Raw genomic sequence first — 17,517 nt, 5'->3', positions numbered from 1 at the left:
GGTTTCATTTAAAAGAGTCGATCATCAGATATTGTCCAAGATTAACCTTCAGGGTGGATATAGCTCGCTAGCAACCTCGCACCGAGGACCTAGTTGATGTCAACATTTACCCAGAATGCTTTGCATGTAAATAAAATGGCCCCGTCCATGTAATATATTTTTAAACTTTAAGTTTAAAAATGATAAAAACTGAACATCCTACAGTTTTTTTACAGTTTTATTTTACCGTTAAAATATATGTTTATCAAATAAAGTCTAACGTTACAACTAATCGGGGATCCCTTTAAAAAAGTAGACACTTCAAAAATTCAAAAGACATAGAGCAACAACAAAGTATTATACACTGTATCAACCTTAGAAACAAAGATAAACAGTTGTCTAATACTGGAGAAAGCTGGATCCTCTGTTCTCTTTAGCTAGCAGGAAAACTGCATTTTTTTCTTTCCCTCTCTTCTGTGCATCAATAGAAATCAGAAGGAGAAAATGTTCCTTCAATTAAGCCTTGATCGGCTGCATGTCAGTAGTGGTTTGGAGGCTGAGGAGAGTTGAGCGGCCCTGCTGACCTAACTACTCAGTATAAGTGAGACACCAATAAGCGGAGGTTTCTTCCACACATTTACTGCCAGCACAAACAGAACAGTACAAAAGAGCACAACCAAGTAGGTTGCTTTGTTTAAGAAATGAACGCATTTATTTTGAGTCCCTCCTGTTCATACACAACCTGCCTAACGATGTTGATGGTTTCCAATGTATAAATCTTCAGCATTTTATTAAGGGTTGTTAAAACTACCAAATCTCTGCAGAAATAACAAGCCACACTTAAAAGTCTTAAAGGGGAGGTGTTGTGCAAAATTGACTTTTTGAGCTTTATATCATGTTATGATGTCATTCCCTCATCATACACACACAGTGTTGCTTTGACTCATTCATGCATGTTTTAAATCCGTGAATCGCATGGTACAAAGAACCCCCATTTGCACAAAGCACCTCCCTGAAGCTCAGTCTGCAGTGAAGCTCCCGCCCCACAGAGCACCCCTCCTCCGAAGTATTCTTGTGGAGACGTGCTGAAGTGGGAGTGTCAGAAATGGTAGGAGGTTCTTTAAGAGACAGAGGCCAATTTCAAGGTGTTATGATCAAAAAAAAATTTAATATATACAGCATTTTCATAACAATTGAACGTAACAGTTACTTGTAGAACTGAACTATGTGCCTGAAAAATACACAACACCTCCTCTTTAAGAAGAAAGCAAACAACCAGTCAAGTCTACGTGTGTCTATCATGATGTCTGAAGTGATGGAAGAAAAAATATTTAGTTTTTTTTTTTTTTTTTTTGTCTGCTCCCTTCCAAAGAGATTGCCACAGCAAACTAACTCGCATAAAGATTTGGTAATTATGCCAAATGCCCTTCCTGACACAAACACTGACCACCAAACTGCTGCTACAGATAAGATTTAATACTGTTTTTTTTCCCAGCTCATTTTCAATACAGTTTTCAATCAACTGGCACTAATTAGACAGCAATAAATTGTTATTAATTGGGTGAACAGTATATAACAAGCTGGATATAAATGGTAGCTGTCAGAGCCTTATTTAGAAACCAAACAAGAATTCTCAGTTCACTGGCTGTGAGAGGCATCGTTACCTATGTCCTCTAACAAATGTTTACTTTTCATGACCTTCACACACACATGGTCACATTAAAACATATATATATAAAAGGTTTTTGTAAATGTAATTTTATTGGAAATACGTTGTCTTGAGCCTTTTGGAGGGCAAACAAAGGCAAACTGTCACACTTATAGCTTGAAAACAGATCTTACCAAAAATCAGCTTTCTAAAACAAATACCTGATATTAGGGCTGCCACAAACGATTATTTTTATAATCGATTAATCACCGATTATTTTTTTGATTAGTCGACTAATCGGATCATATGTTAATTGAATATAAAACATACAGCTTATCGCGCCAGAATGCCGCTGTTATTATATAACCATCGTTAGATTTTAGCTAAATGCTAACTAAAAATAATTGCTGTGGAAGGCAAGTTCTGCTCTGCAGATATTGCACAGGTTTCTCTTTCATTTTCTTAAAATGATCCCACACTTTTGAGCTCCGTTGTCAGGTAGCCATGATACCAGAGCCTGTCTGTATAATGTCTTGTGACGTCCACGGCCTACCCCAGTTACCACTACTGTGCATGTGTGTCAAGGACAGAAAGGCAGATGTGGCAGTGGAAGGTGTCAAAGCAGTTTGGAGAGAAAAAAAAGTAAAGAACAAAAACAAAAAAAGAAAGCGATTAATCGATTATTAAATTAGTCATCAATTATTTTAATAATCGATTAGTCGTCGACTAATCGACTAATCGTGGCAGCCCTACCTGATATTTATCCTTCTTTTGAGACTTCTCCCAGTTTTCATTTCAAATGAAGGCCCTAATTAATGCAAGTCCTATTTATAAAGTTAGCTTCACTTCAGCCGATCAGTGATTTGAGAGCTCAGTTAGCACTGGAAAATAAAAAATGGGTATTGACAGAGCATACTGGAACAAGCTCCACTAAAACAGGCAAGATGATCTATTAAAGCTACGATTTTTCAACATCTTGATTTCCAACAGTTTTTCAGGCCTGTGAATAGCCTCACAAGAGAAGCATTTATGATAGAATGTGATTGGATTACACTGAGCGCTAACCATGCGTGATTGGTTTAGCTGAAAAATATTAAATTCCTGTCTAAATGGACTGAGGGTCGATATTATGTCTTCTGCTCTAGAAGACAGGGAACGGGGGGGGGGGGTGAAATTAGAGGATTTGATATTTCATCACTCATTTCATGCTTTAGTGCCGCATAGAGACTGACACTAATGCATTGGAAGGACGTGGTGCTGACAGCACACCAACATATTCATGTCCATTCACCCCTAGCTCAAGAAACCTCCAGACTGAAAATAATCCATTCTGAAAACTTAAAATAGAAGTGGGTGTGTTCGGCTGTTCTTCTCATAAGCGGTTTTGAGAAGAAAAGTAAAGTCATGGCCAAAAGGATGTCAAATGACAATGAAGCCATAAGAGGATGAGAAATGGGACTGACATTTCTTACCTATTAGAATAAGTTTAAGCAGAAAACAAAAACAGCTAATAATGAATAGAAAAATTGAGCAAATGCAAAATAAAAAATAGCAAATATCTACAAATACATTCTAAATTTCTTGCGTGAAAAGAAATAGAAAAAATGTTTAGGAGTAATGAAAGATTGTTTATGTATTCTGGCATGAAATGGAGCAGTGTTGGGAGGGCGATAGGCGTGTGGAGACGGATGGACGGGACTGACAGCCCCGTATTCATCCTGCACGCCCCAGCGGCTGGACTGCTACTGGCGCTCGACAGAGCAATAAATCACCAGCTCTCCACTCTGTACCTACAGCTTATTACATCCAAGATGACAAATAAATAATAATCCCTGTCATGCCAGCCTTTGCTCAAGAATTGAGCCAGAAACCTTTTGCTCATCACTCCTGATCTTAAGTGAAAACACTAGAACAAGGGAATTGAAGGCCATGCTTTACTGAGCTTATGAAAGTTGGAGTGAAGAGTGAGGTGAAATAAGAAAGAGGGAGACAAGAAAAATAAAAGGAAAGAGAGAAAGCATGGCTTGGAGAATGATGTGACGGCTACAAAGCCTCTCTGGGTTTGAAGGGAAATGATCCAGTAGAGAAAGGAAGAGAGAGTGGAAGTAGAAAGAGGGGGGCAGACGAGAATTGCCCTTGTGCTCTGAAGGATGAGTGTCGCTCAGTCAGCTGAATGGGACTCTTGAGAATAGAACAAATCAAAAGCCTTCATCACGAAAAAGGACCAGCCAAGTGGCAGCAAACAGCATATGCCATTTAAGGTTGTGACTACTTAACAATACAATCCTTTTGTGTAAATAAGATGAGAATTTAATTCAAAAGTACATGTTGACAATTAGCCAGTTTTCTGTAAGCTAGGGTCAGAGTGCCAAGGGCCCCGTCTTCAGCTGCCACTCATAGCATGTAGCTTGTTTTGACCAGTTCTCTTCAGAATGTCTGAAAACAATAAAGATGTTTTAAAGAGAAAAATAGATATTTTATTCACACTAGACTCACACTAGTCCAAAATTTTCAGTTCAGTTCAGTAGTTTATTGTCATTGTTTAAAAGCAAAGTGATAACTTTGGATCATTCACATTACATTGTATTGATAATAATAATAGGTGCCACCTATATATATATATATATATATGTGTGTGTGTATGTATGTTCAATATAATAGTTTAAACAATACATTTATGTTTAACTTACAACTTAGAAACAGAGTTCCTAACTTTTTCGCCACTGCAGCATTTGGCTTCAGACATTTGACCAGGACTTCCTGACATCAAGAACTTTGCCTGAACACTTCTCACAATTAGCCATTTGCTCCGTGTTATAAAACTTCATGACACGAGAGCCAGAGGCGCTCTTTGAGGAATGACAGAAAAAGGTCAAACCCTGGCTTCACAGTTTGTCAAGAGGTGAGGGGAAGATTCTGTTTAGGCTCAACAAAAAGGAAGAACAAAATGCTTGAGAGGTAGTCGCAAAAAGGTCAAAGTACGGAGAGAGTTCACAGGGGAAACAAAGGGTACAGGGGGGAGGAGTAAAACAAGCAAGGAGAAACAACAAAGAACGCAAAATCTGACATGCAGTGTTTCTTTCACCTTAGTGTTCCTCCAATTAAGGACGCTGGGATGGGAGGAGGAAAAGGATAGGATTAGAACAAATGAGGTGGATGTTGGTGTCCACCCCTCACACAGCCCACACCTTTTCTCTTTGATCTGCACAGAGACATCCTGTTCCTGAAACCAAAGTGCCCATTGCTAACTACGCAACCAAAACAAAGTTCAAGCCTGGGCAGCTCTGTTTCAACTAAAAAGAAGCTTTCACATGATATCCAGTGACAGCATTAAATATAAGAACAGAAGATGAACTCAAAGACTTTAAAAGAGCTTGATAAAAAAAACTTTTAGATAAAGAAGAGCACGAAACGAGACATTACAAAGGACTGACTCTAATGCATATAATATGGCTGATAGGGTAGAAAAGTACAGTAAAACACTTAATGGTTACTTATTTTTAAAAAGTACCAACCACAAAAGGGTTTTTATATTGAGAAGACATTTTTATGCATGACACTCATCTCAATCATGCAAAATCCATCCATCCAATCACCCATCCATTATTTTAACCCACCTCTTCCTTTCAGGGTCACGGGGGTCACTGGTGTCCACATCCAGCAGTCACTGTGTGAGGGGCGGGGTACACCCTGTACAGGATGTAAGTCCATCACAGGACCACATAGAGACGAACAACCATTTACTCTCTCCCTCACACCAAAGGACAATTTAAAGTTACCAATTAGCCTAACATTCATGCTTTTGGTCTGTGGGAGGAAACTGGAGTACTTGGAGAACATGTAAACTCTACCCAGAAAAGTCCTTGGATGGGATTTGATCTGGCAACCTTCTTGCTGAAAGGCAACAGCTCTACCAACTAAGCCACCATGCCACCTTACAAAACACATTTTTTACAAAAAATATTGAAATTTGATGTATTAAAGACTGAAAGGTATGAGGAGCATGAGGGCATCATCATGACAACAATCATCAAAGCTCTCTTAGGGGAAAAAAATACTTGAGTAGAAAATTTGAAACTCCAAATCAAGACAATTTGAAGACACTGACGACAATAATAGTTCAACAATTTGTTCAAGTATAATAAAGTTCTTTCAGGTTATTAGATCCTTGTTCTTACTAATGCAAGAAAAGCCTCTTTACAACCCAAATGTTTAGCCAGGAAACAGTACACAGCGAAAGAAATACCTTTACTGAATGGTATTAAAAGAAATGCATCAACAGAACAAGAGCACAAAAGGCAATTGACAAAGCTCCAAGAACCCATAAACCCTTCTTTAACAAACAACTCGTGTTACAGAGTGATGTGGTTGCAAGCAAGACCTAAATTCCTCATAAGTCAGCCAAGCTTATTTTGCTAACATGAATATAAGTTGAGAAGCTAAAACTGAAGGTAAGCATCCTTCTGTGAGATGTCTGAGACGTCATTAGTCCTTTCTGATTAGAACAAAAGTAATTCTGGTTTAAATGAACTAATACTTGTATGGTTGCAATAAATCACTTGCACTTTGTTTTAACGCACGCTGTTCACTTCAGAGAAGCAGACAAAGTAACTCCTGTAATGACAGTCAAGCTTAATACTTGGTCTGGCAAAAAGAATCAGTCTAAAAGTTACAGAGCACAGACATTAGACTAAATTAAGCATCTATGTTGAGGACAATAACTACAAAAATATTTTAAAAGGAGTGTACTAAACATTTAAAGTAAAACTATTTATCAGAAGGTTTACAACTTTAATGTTTGGATCACTTTCAAATGTTCTATGGAGATTACAGCAATGTGACAAATAATAATACAAGACAAACAAACAAAATACTAAAAAAAGACAAAATTTTACAGTGACAGCCGCTCTGCAAGTCTGCTTGGCTGCGTTACAGCTGAAGTTATTACAACACACTCACAAACTTTGGCAGACAGTAAATCAGTCAAGAGTAAATGCCGTCTTTTATCAGATCATAAAGTCTGCTTGTAGGCATTTAATTCCCCCCCACTCTTGTTTTAACAGGGAAGCCGGCAGCCTAGAGAAACCATGTTTTGTTTTTATAGAGGTTACAGGAAAAGAAGAGCGTGTGCATAAACAAGGCTGAGTCGAGCACTTCTCGTGCATTTGATTTTGCCTGCGAGCAACAATAATGTGGGGGAACTGCCACTCTTGTGAAAGCAGGTATGAGTGTTGTACATATTTTATGTGACAGGCAAAGGAGAGAATATTGAAAAAGGTTTTCTGACGGTGTCTTTGCTAATGCTTCAAGATCATATCTCTGCTGCCATCCGGCTTAAAATTAAGCTTTGAGGAATGTCGGCATTTTAGATCAACCCTTATAATGTAAACTAAAATGTGATATTGCAAAATCTTTGATATTTGTTGAATTCACTTTAAACATATTTTTGATTTTAGCCAGTGCCATACCACTGCAGGCCTAAATATACTGGTTTGTCCATAATGAACATTTATTAAAAGGTCATTGTGCTTGTTAAGCTAACCAAGGAGTTGGCTGGATTGCACTGTTTTCTTAAAGGGATCCCCGATTATTTGTAACATTAAACTTTATTTAATAAACATATGTTTTAACTGTAAAATAAAGACTGTAAAAATATTGTAGGATGATTAGTTTTTATCATTTTTAACTAAAAGTTTAAAAATATATTACACGGGCGGGGCCATTTTATTTATATGAAAAGCATTCTGGGTAAATGGTGACGTGGGTAGGTCATCGGTACGAGGCTTCTAGCAAGCTAAATCCTCCCTGAAGGTTAATCTTGGACAATATCTGATGATCAACTCTTTCAAATGAAACCAGAGAGCGTTGACAGAGAGAAGGTAGAAATGACTCAGCCTGTAATTGAAAATATAGATGGAGGACAACAGAGCTGCTTCATGGAAGAAGAACCTCAGCTTAGCCTGTTAGCTTTAGCATTAGCCCTGATGCTATCACCATATATATGTATTAGCTCAGCGCTACACATTCTCCTCTCGTCAATGAGGTCCTCCATCCACATGACAGAGAGGGGAACACAAAAATGACTCAGGCTGCAACTGAAAATATGGATGGAGAACCTCATTTTAGCTTGTTTGTCTCGTTAGCACTGAGCTAATACATATAAGGCAATATAGCATCAATGCTAGCACAAAGGCTAACAGGCTAAGCTGAGGTTCTTTTTCCATGAAGCAGCTCTGTTGTCCTCCATCCATATTTTCAGTTCCAGGCTGAGTCATTTCTACCTTCTCCTCTCTGTCAACGCTCTCTGGTTTCATTTAAAAGAGTCGATCGTCAGATATTGTCCAAGTGAAACCTACAGGGAGGATTTAGCTTGCTAGAAGCCTCGCACCGATGACCTATCCATGTCATCATTTACCCAGAATGCTTTGCATGTTAATAAAATGGCCCCGTCCATGTTAAAACAATTTTTTGAAAATGTGCAAAACTAAACAGCCTACAGGATTTTTTACATTCTTTATTTTGCAGTTAAAATATATGTTTATCAAATAAAGTTTAATGTTACAACTAATCGGGGATCCCTTTAATAAACCTCTGGCCTGATGCTCAACTCTTGTAAACACTTTTCACTCAACTTTTTTTTTAACAGTAGGTGAGGTCAGAAGTTCAGCCCACAGGTTTTAACAGTTAAGGCCAAGATGTGAACTTGTGACCTTCTGGGGTGAACAGAAAAGGGGAAGGAACTAAAGGGAAGAAAAGACAAGGAGTGGGGGGGGGGGGGGGTCATCTTTCTTCAGTGCCGAATGACTGGATTTACAGCTGCATGCTGACTGCAATGCAAGCACAGCAGAAAACACCTGATAGCATCTCCTTGGGGGAGGAACCACCCGACCCCTTTGTTGTCTCACAAACAGTCACCCCAGTACCATAAATCATGTTAATTACTTGACTGATGGAATAAATCTTAAAAAAGTCAAGTCTTTCAGGCTTGGAACAGGAGGTTCCCGCACTGCAGTTGTGCTTGCTATGCATTATCTGTCATCCTAAAGTCACTGTGTAATCTGTCCATTTGTCGTTGCTTGAGCAGGACTTTTTGAAGATGTGGACAGACCGAGGGAGGGCTAGCTGTTGGTGACACACATATCTTCCAGTAATCCATCTTCCTATGGGTGGTCTCTCAGGGTGTATTTTAGAAAACAAAGCTAATGTGAAACTCAAGACCAGCAGGTTGATGGTGTTGAAATGCAAATATTGTTCAACTTATAGATGCAAAGGCATTGCAATAGAACACAATCTGAAGACAAAAAAGTAAACTTTGACAAGTATTTAAACAACCCATTCCTATTACATCTATAAATAACTGTTTTTGTTGTTGTTTTTTTACCCAATTCCATTTTTTTTTCAGATTTATCAGTTTAACTTGGAACCAGAAGCAGCATCCCAAAGACATGAAAGGTCACTCACACACAACAGCAATCCCTCAAGAGTGCACTCATAGGCTTTTGGGTAATTACAGCTTTCTCACTCGAGTGTTTTGTGTTTCGCTTTGCTTGTTCTGTCTCAAAAGCTAACAACCACTCATTATTCACGGTTTGAGTTAGGCTATTTTTTTTCTTCCAGAAGGGCAAATTACACATGAGAGTGACAGCTCTCAGAGAACGAGACGACCAACAGCCTTGCCAGACTCTAGTAAGAGAGTGTTCTTAAATCAAGGGGGCCAAGACGCTGACTATGGCCATGCAGTCTGTTGACTTTGTGGCAAGGGCAGCAGAAGACTAGCTGCATGGATATACTGTAGTCTTTAAACAAGCCCAGTCCAATAAACTGCCTTCCACTGCAATCATAAAGTCTGCATGCTTTTCTAAAATACTTCTATGGCTACGTTCACACTGCAGGCAAATGTGACCCCTATCTGATTTTTATGACAATCTGAACGCAACAAATCCGATTTTTTTCAAATCAGACCCAGGCCTTTTCAGTACGTGGCACTGAATCGGATACATATCTGATGTTTTTCAAAGTGACTCCAGTCTGAACAATCACGTCACATTACATCCAACTTTTTTATCAGTAAGGTGAAAAATTGATAAAGACTCTCTTCAAGTCAAAATGTTGAAATCTATAGTTTCACACGTCTACAGCTCCAGAACAGAAGTCCAGTTGTTTCATCTTTTTACTTTTAATTTTCCATGTCCTGGATGACTGAGAATCTGCAGAAACATAGTAATGTCCAGCTTCAGTCGCAAACCGTATTGATCCTGATTGAGCATGTCAGATAATTATTTAATCGACTCTAAGTGAACAACAACTTCAGAGTTGACACGCTGAAAGCAGCATCCATGTTTAGCTAAATGTAAACAAGGAGCTGATTGAATGTGACATCACGTCTTTTTCTACGACAGGTCTATTCAACTAAATTGCTCCGGGGGCCACAGTTACTGCCGGTCAACAGCTGAGGGGCCGAACACCCAACAATTCAAGTTATTATGTAAATAAACTAAGTATTACAAAGATATGTTACCTTTGAAATTGTTTATTTTGCTGCATTTAATCATGAATACAACATACAGAACCCTATAAAGGTAGAGATAATTACACATTATCAAAAATAAAAAGAACACATTATGCCTCCTATTATTAGACACAAATAATATTTTGCCATCTCTGACTTGCCAAATTTTTAAACCAATTTTATTTTCACTTTCAACATTTTATTTTCAACTGCTTGTGGTTTTAACTGTCTTGAGTGTTTATAGAAATGGTTTTTACCAGCTTGTAGCCACGATTCTGACGTTTCTGTAGATACCAAACATCTCTATGTTTCACTAAAAGAACTTAAGAGTAATTAAAGCAGAAAACCGGGGGTTTGAGCTTAAGAGATGAATGAACCAATTGGCGGGCCGAACTTTGGTCACTTGCGGGCCAGATGTGGCCCATGGGCTGCCAGTTGAATAACTGTTGTATGCCATGCGGGTCACATCAGTGCCATGTAGCGTTCACACAGAAGTTTGATGTAGGTTGCATTTAAAATGTAATGTGAATGTTTAAGCCAAGAAATCAAATTCTTTCAAAACATCTGAATGGAGCATTAAGACCTGCAGTGTGAACGTAGCCTATTTTGTCTTGTTGTCTTAAAAGATGTGCTCTCTATCCACTGAACCCTCTGGTTCAACCACACAGAAAGCATTCTTGATGTAAAGAGAGTTAATTCAGGTGTTTGTGTGTTAAAGACCTAAAGCCCTCCAGGCTCTCACGAAGCTAGCAAAGAAAGCCTAGACCAAACTCACAAATGTTCATACAAGCACACATCCAGCCATAAAACTCACACAAATATACCTGCATGGGTAGATTGGGGAATGTTTCTCCCTTGGAAGGATTTACGATGGCAAACAGAAGGTAATGAAACCCATGGAGATATTTACTATCAGTGTCAGAGCTTATTATCCCAGAGAGGAAAATGGGGTCAACTGGAAAGCCTTGCTGAAAACTGGGTGTTGTCTTTTGCATGAAAAAAAAGATCTTCCGTCTGCATCACCAGAACTCTAAGGTCAGTGATGAACAATCAATAAGGTAGGAATAAATGAGCAATTTCCTGCAAAAGTCTGATAACCCTGAGTATTTTAAGCACAGATTTTTGCACACAGTGCACTGTTTAATTGCTTTGCTTTGGTCCATAAGTTTTAAAGTGTACCTAATTTAGCATCTCCTTCTTTATGGTATTTAAAGTTTACACAAGATCACCATATAAACCTTGGGATGATTTATAATCTCCAGAAAAATCAAGGACATTGTATGAGGCATATGCCACGATATACAGTATATGGCATCACATTTAAAGGCAGGAGAAAGTGGTCCTTTCACAGCTTAGGTACTAATCAAAGCCATAACTGTATACTTTCTTTACTGGAAACTATTTCTAGCAAAACAGGAAACGTTCAGCTACTAAATATATTTCAGTGTTTGCTTATTTTGCTTTCATTTTAAAATATCACATCTCAAACAGGACATTTCCTCTGCACACAAGTATCTCTGATTTCCCCCTTTAGTCTCTTGTCATTTTCACATCCAGGGATTATAGTGACAATGCAAGCCAATACCGCAGTATTGATCATGGCATTTACCTTGACTGCTTAAGAAAGGCCTGTCAATACGATCAAGCAAAAATGAATGAGCTGTCCAAACAAGCTTCTCTGCAGATAATTAATACATCCAGAGGATCATAAAGCACACAGCTTGTCCCAATGTGTTCACAGAGGTATGGCTGAGACTACCGTTATGTTCACTTTTAAGAGGGAAATGGAGCTATATTATTAAGACTAGATGAGTGTTAATACAATTCGTTCACACTTGAATCCACTGAACCAGATCCTATAAGCACATTCAATTTTTCTTCTCCAATACATTACAGGAAAAGTGGCTGGTATTATTCTCCCCTGATGGCAAATAATACGAAATATTCAGCGAGTTCAATGTACTGAGTATTTGCACAAGTCTTGGTAAATTCCCTTACTTAATCATAGATTTCATACTCAGGGGAGTATATGGGAATAACTAGAAATAATGTTTCTGTTAACAATAAAGCCTAGCATCTACTGGATGAGAAAATAAGGCTTTAGTTTGTTGTAAGCTCAAAATTGAGTAAATGCGATTTTTTTTATGATAGATTATGTCTTAGTCATAGCCATATTGTTAATGAAAAGAAGAATAAAAACTGAAGGAGTCTTGTACTGTTATCATAAACAACAAAATCTATAAGTGACCTAAGTTATGTGAGGCAGCTCATAAATATCTAACAGCTCCTGTAAAACTTGTATCCCCAATTCTGCATCATCATTTCCTCTGGGGAGTAAATTTAAATAGCTCACAGTAGTTGAGAACCATTATCCATCAAGGCATCCCCATTCATCTCAAATGCATATTTTCTATGGTCGATGTGTTGCAGTTCCTGATGCATCAACATTATTTATGGTTTGACATTATAAAAGTAAGTGCATAATTTATGGACTTAAATTAATGCACTACCTTCCGTGTGCTGTCTGTTTTTCAAAGATCCAAAGCCAGATTGCAGCATGCCAAAACTATGAAGCAATCCCATCTACAGCCGAGAGCCCACAGCCGCCTTGATTTATGGCAGTAAATTAAAAAGAATGAAAAATTTATGACAGCAATTTGTGGGCAGTCATAAAACTATTATAAAACTTTGAAGTGGCGTTTTGTCCTTTTGCATGTAAGTGATGCAAGATGACCCTGTGTTTCAGAAATATCTGAACTCCTCTCATTGGTGAACGGTTCCTCCTTGAGGAGTTGTACTGCCTATCTGCATTAACACAAAGAAGGCAACAGACAGACTGGTATCAGACTTAACTAAACTCTACTTTCTTCTAGACATCAGTTTAACCATACAACCCTGCTTAGTGTGAAGTCAACTTCTCTTCTGCATGAAATCGAAGTTCCAGCTGGCATTTGACTGGATGCCAAACCATGACTGAATGAAAGCCCATCCTTGACTGACAAATGATATATTAAGCTTTCAGTCAGCAGGGAAGGGAGGCCAGGCATGTCAGTTACCTGCTACAGCAGAAACTCCACTTGTCAATCTGCCATTGGCAGGGCTAAACAAGATCTGAAATGTTAAAAGCCCCACAGACTGTAGTTTTTCACTTTTCTTTGCATCCCAGGCACTTAGACAGATCAACTATGTGATTGTTATGAATCAATACGTGCCACGAATGTCAGAGTGACACATTTATATGAGAAATTTTGCTCAGCCTGTGGGTTTCATGTAAAATATGAGTGCATTCAAATTACAAATAAACGGCAAATAGTGAAACGACCTTCATGATAAAATATACTTCATTTGCAAATGAAGTTATGAGATTTTTTAAATTATTATTATTGGTAAATTACATCTACTAAATGGTAATGTTGAAGTTTTTTTTCTTAGTTTATTCATATTTTATTTTGTCTGTTCACATGTGGACCACTAATAAAGATTCAAGCGTGCACATGGCAGAGGCCTGTGGGCAGTGTTCAGCAGCTCAGAGTGGGCCTCTCCTTGACTCTGCTGGTGTTGATTATGGATGATTAATGGGGTATAAGACGAGAGAAAGAAAGGTCAACTCCTGGGTTCTAGAGGGAGCAGCTACACTGGGAGTAATTAAGACACTTGTGTAAGCATGATTAATACGCGCACAGTCATGCTGTGCACAATAAACAAGACAAACGGACGGTTGAGCTATGCACTTTAAATTTGGTTTTGTGGGAACGCAGCAAGACATAACAGGAACTGTTTTTCGTTTAGTTAATAATCCACAGCTTACCTGTTTGATGGAATCCACATCAGCAAAGATCCAGAGAAGCAGGCAGACATAAAAAAGAAAGAAAATGCTGTATTACTTAAAAAATATTTTATTTCTTGCTGTGTGCAATTTGAAGTTATCCAAGTTATGCCTGTATCATATGACCATAGAGTGATATTTGAAAATGAAGATGAGTTGACCCCTAAGTTGACTTATTGCCAGAGGAAATCAATCATCAATATGTTCTTGGAGTGTCTTGCAAGGCAGAATAAATCAGCACATCCTGAAGCCAGCTTGTACTCATATTACACCAGCCTTTAAGAATTGTATTGCACACAAAAACATGTAAAACATAAGGTGTTCCCACTAAGCACATATGTAGTTGTAAACAAAAATTAAGAAAATATACACTCACCGGCCACTTTATTAGGTACACATGTCACACTGCTCGTTAACTCTTAATTTCTAATCAGCCAATCACATGGCGGCAACTCAGTGCATTTAGGCATGTAGACATGGTCAAGACAATCTCCTGCAGTTCAAACCGAGCATCAGTATGGGGAAGAAAGGTGATTTGAGTGCCTTTGAACGTGGCATGGTTGTTGGTGCCAGAAGGGCTGGTCTGAGTATTTCAGAAACTGCTGATCTACTGGGATTTTCACGCACAACCATCTCTAGGGTTTACAGAGAATGGTCCGAAAAAGAAAAAACATCCAGTGAGCGGCAGTCCTGTGGGCGGAAATGCCTTGTTGATGCCAGAGGTCAGAGGAGAATGGGCAGACTGGTTCGAGCTGATAGAAAGGCAACAGTGACTCAAATAACCACCCGTTACAACCGAGGTAGGCAGAAGAGCATCTCTGAACGCACAGTACGTCAAACTTTGAGGCAGATGGGCTTCAGCAGCAGAAGACCACACCGGGTGACACTCCTTTCAGCTAAGAACAGGAAACTGAGRCTACAATTTGCACAAGCTCATCGAAATTGGACAAGAGAAGATTGGAAAAACGTTGCCTGGTCTGATGAGTCTCGATTTCTGCTGCGACGTTCGGATGGTAGGGTCAGAATTTGGCRTCAACAACATGAAAGCATGGATCCATCCTGCCTTGTATCAACGGTTCAGGCTGGTGGTGGTGGTGTCATGGTGTGGGGAATCTTTTCTTGGCACTCTTTGGGCCCTTTGATACCAATTGAGCATCGTTGCAATGCCACAGCCTACCTGAGTATTGTTGCTGACCATGTCCATCCCTTTATGACCACAATGTACCCAACATCTGATGGCTACTTTCAGCAGGATAATGCGCCATGTCATAAAGCTGGAATCATCTCAGACTGGTTTCTTGAACATGACAATGAGTTCACTGTACTCAAATGGCCTCCACAGTCACCAGATCTCAATCCAATAGAGCATCTTTGGGATGTGGTGGAACGGGAGATTCGCATCATAGATGTGCAGCCGACAAATCTGCGGCAACTGTGTGATGCCATCATGTCAATATGGACCAAAATCTCTGAGGAATGCTTCCAGCACCTTGTTGAATCTATGCCABGAAGAATTGAGGCAGTTCTGAAGGCAAAAGGGGGTCCAACCTGTTACTAGCGTGGTGTACCTAATAAAGTGGCCGGTGAGTGTATATCTGATTGAATTGCAGTTTCATGGAAACTTTGTAAGCAATAAAATGGCAAACACTTTGGCCTCGCTCATCCTGTCATGATAGGCCTTTAAAAAAATCATATTCTGGATGGGAATCGTGAGTTTGGGCAGTTTAATAAACCTGTTATGAATACATCAAATTATATAATTTGTGACAGTAAAATATTTGAACAAAAAAAACACAACAGAATTTTTCCCAATGATTTAACAATTTTAACAAAAACATACTTTTTATGTATTTTTTTTTTTTTTAGTTTTTAGCTCTTACACCTTAGTTTTGCATGCACCTCTAAAGAAATCTCACTTTGAAGGGTTGGAGAGCCTTATCCATTCCCCCCCTCCTCCTGTATCTGAAGATATTTGGCACATATCTACCCATCTTTCGCAAACGTACAAAACAAAGGGGCTAAGCAACAGTGAGAAAGGGTTGAACTGAGAGTCAGCCTAAAGGTGTGCAGACAAAGATCTTAAGTTTTTCTTCTAACCTAGCAATCAGTGACAAACAAATGTTACAAGTATGATTACAAGTATTCCTAATTGCAGAATATGCTCTTTGCAAATGGATGGAGAGATGAAGGTGTTAAATTTAGAGGACCGAGGGGTAAAGTGGGGACACTGAAGAAAAGCAGAGCCATGTGGTAGGGAGTGCTGAAATACGCCCATAGAGACAGCAAGCAGCTGTGAAAGGAACCACATTTCTGCTTACTTTACTGACATTGCCTCTATGCACCACATCCTCTTACTCATCTGCATTTTCTTACATATCATATATATATACAGTATAACCGCTCATGTACTCTGAAAAGAATAGGGTAAATTCAATGTAATGTCATCCTTAAAAAGATCCAACTGGTTTATTCTGTATAATACACAGCTGTCCTTATGTTGAGACCAAAGTCCCCATTTCAGTGACTTCTCAAGTTAATCGTAAGTGAGTTCTAACATCAGGCCAGCAGTGTGCTGCATGGCTTCATGTGTCAACCAACAGAAGACTACCAGTGCTGACAGTCACCAAGCAAGTCCACATGCTAACCCGATCTCAACCAGAGGCTCTGCAATGAAATAGCACTGCACAAGACAAAAGGGATGGGCTCCATATGGCCACAAATCACAGCCTTCAAAAAGCAAAAGAATGGAACCGTGAAGAAATCCTGTATGACAGCACCAAGAAGCAAGTGGCATTTTACTGGGATCCCAGCCAACAGAGCACAGATTCACTGTTGAAGCTGAAATAAAAGAAAAAAATACAGGGAGGATCACATTTTCAAAACTCTTTCCTTAATTTCAAGAGTAACTAGAACTGTAAAGCAGTTATGACAGGGGTCCAAGCCAGTTTATGCATGTCAATTTTGGCTCATGTCGTTTCCAGCATCCTGGCCTTGTGTACCACAGAATTGTAGCATGGTAGGGAGTTTTTATAAGGTCTGTTTGAGGGCCATGTTGCTACAGCATCTGATGAGCTCCTTCACCAAGAGTGTGCCTATAAGTGGTTCTCATAAATTTAGGGTAGACCAAATGAATCTCCATTTTTGTTTCCAACACTCTTTTGGATCTACTTCAGTGGTAGCTTTAGGCAGGTCAAGCTGGGTATTGACGTTACGATGTAGAAGGGGCTTTTTTTGAACATGGGTCCTATGTGAGGAATAGACAAGTATAGGTGTGCGAGTGTCTACATAAAGTGGGAAAATTAGTATGTATTTGTGACCCTGCAAATGAGAAAGTCAAGGGTGTGTGCATACAGTATGTACTTGTATTTGTTCCTTTGTGTTAAATAATGTTGACAGTTTTCCCTGGAACACACAGCCTTTTGAGGATGTACAAGTATCAAAGCTTGATCCCCTAATGTGGAGTTGGAGATCAGGAATTGTCCTCATGAGGATTGTAAAACAAGCGTGTGTGTGTGTGTGTGTGTGTGTGTGTGTGTGTGTGTGTGTGTGTGTGTG

The 17,517-nt window shown here is 39.0% G+C and overlaps 1 protein-coding gene and 1 long non-coding RNA gene across 3 annotated transcripts in view; one reads left to right on the top strand and one right to left on the bottom strand.

The window, feature by feature from the left end:
- LOC106515340 (uncharacterized) overlaps positions 1–9,317 on the top strand; it is a 34,638-nt gene extending 25,321 nt beyond the window's left edge. The window contains exons 2-3 of the long non-coding RNA XR_001309993.1: positions 9,030–9,130; positions 9,245–9,317. This is a non-coding gene — a long non-coding RNA (uncharacterized LOC106515340). The remainder of the gene's footprint in view (positions 1–9,029; positions 9,131–9,244) is intronic.
- Positions 1–17,517, bottom strand: part of lrmda (leucine rich melanocyte differentiation associated) — a 316,113-nt gene that overhangs the window by 230,797 nt on the left and 67,799 nt on the right. The gene's annotated exons all lie outside the window — the stretch shown is intronic.

Source organism: Austrofundulus limnaeus, unplaced genomic scaffold, assembly GCF_001266775.1.
Source record: "Austrofundulus limnaeus strain Quisiro unplaced genomic scaffold, Austrofundulus_limnaeus-1.0 Scaffold28, whole genome shotgun sequence".
In the NCBI taxonomy this organism is placed as follows: Eukaryota; Metazoa; Chordata; class Actinopteri; order Cyprinodontiformes; family Rivulidae; genus Austrofundulus; species Austrofundulus limnaeus.
This window is presented reverse-complemented; position numbering and strand designations above follow the sequence as displayed.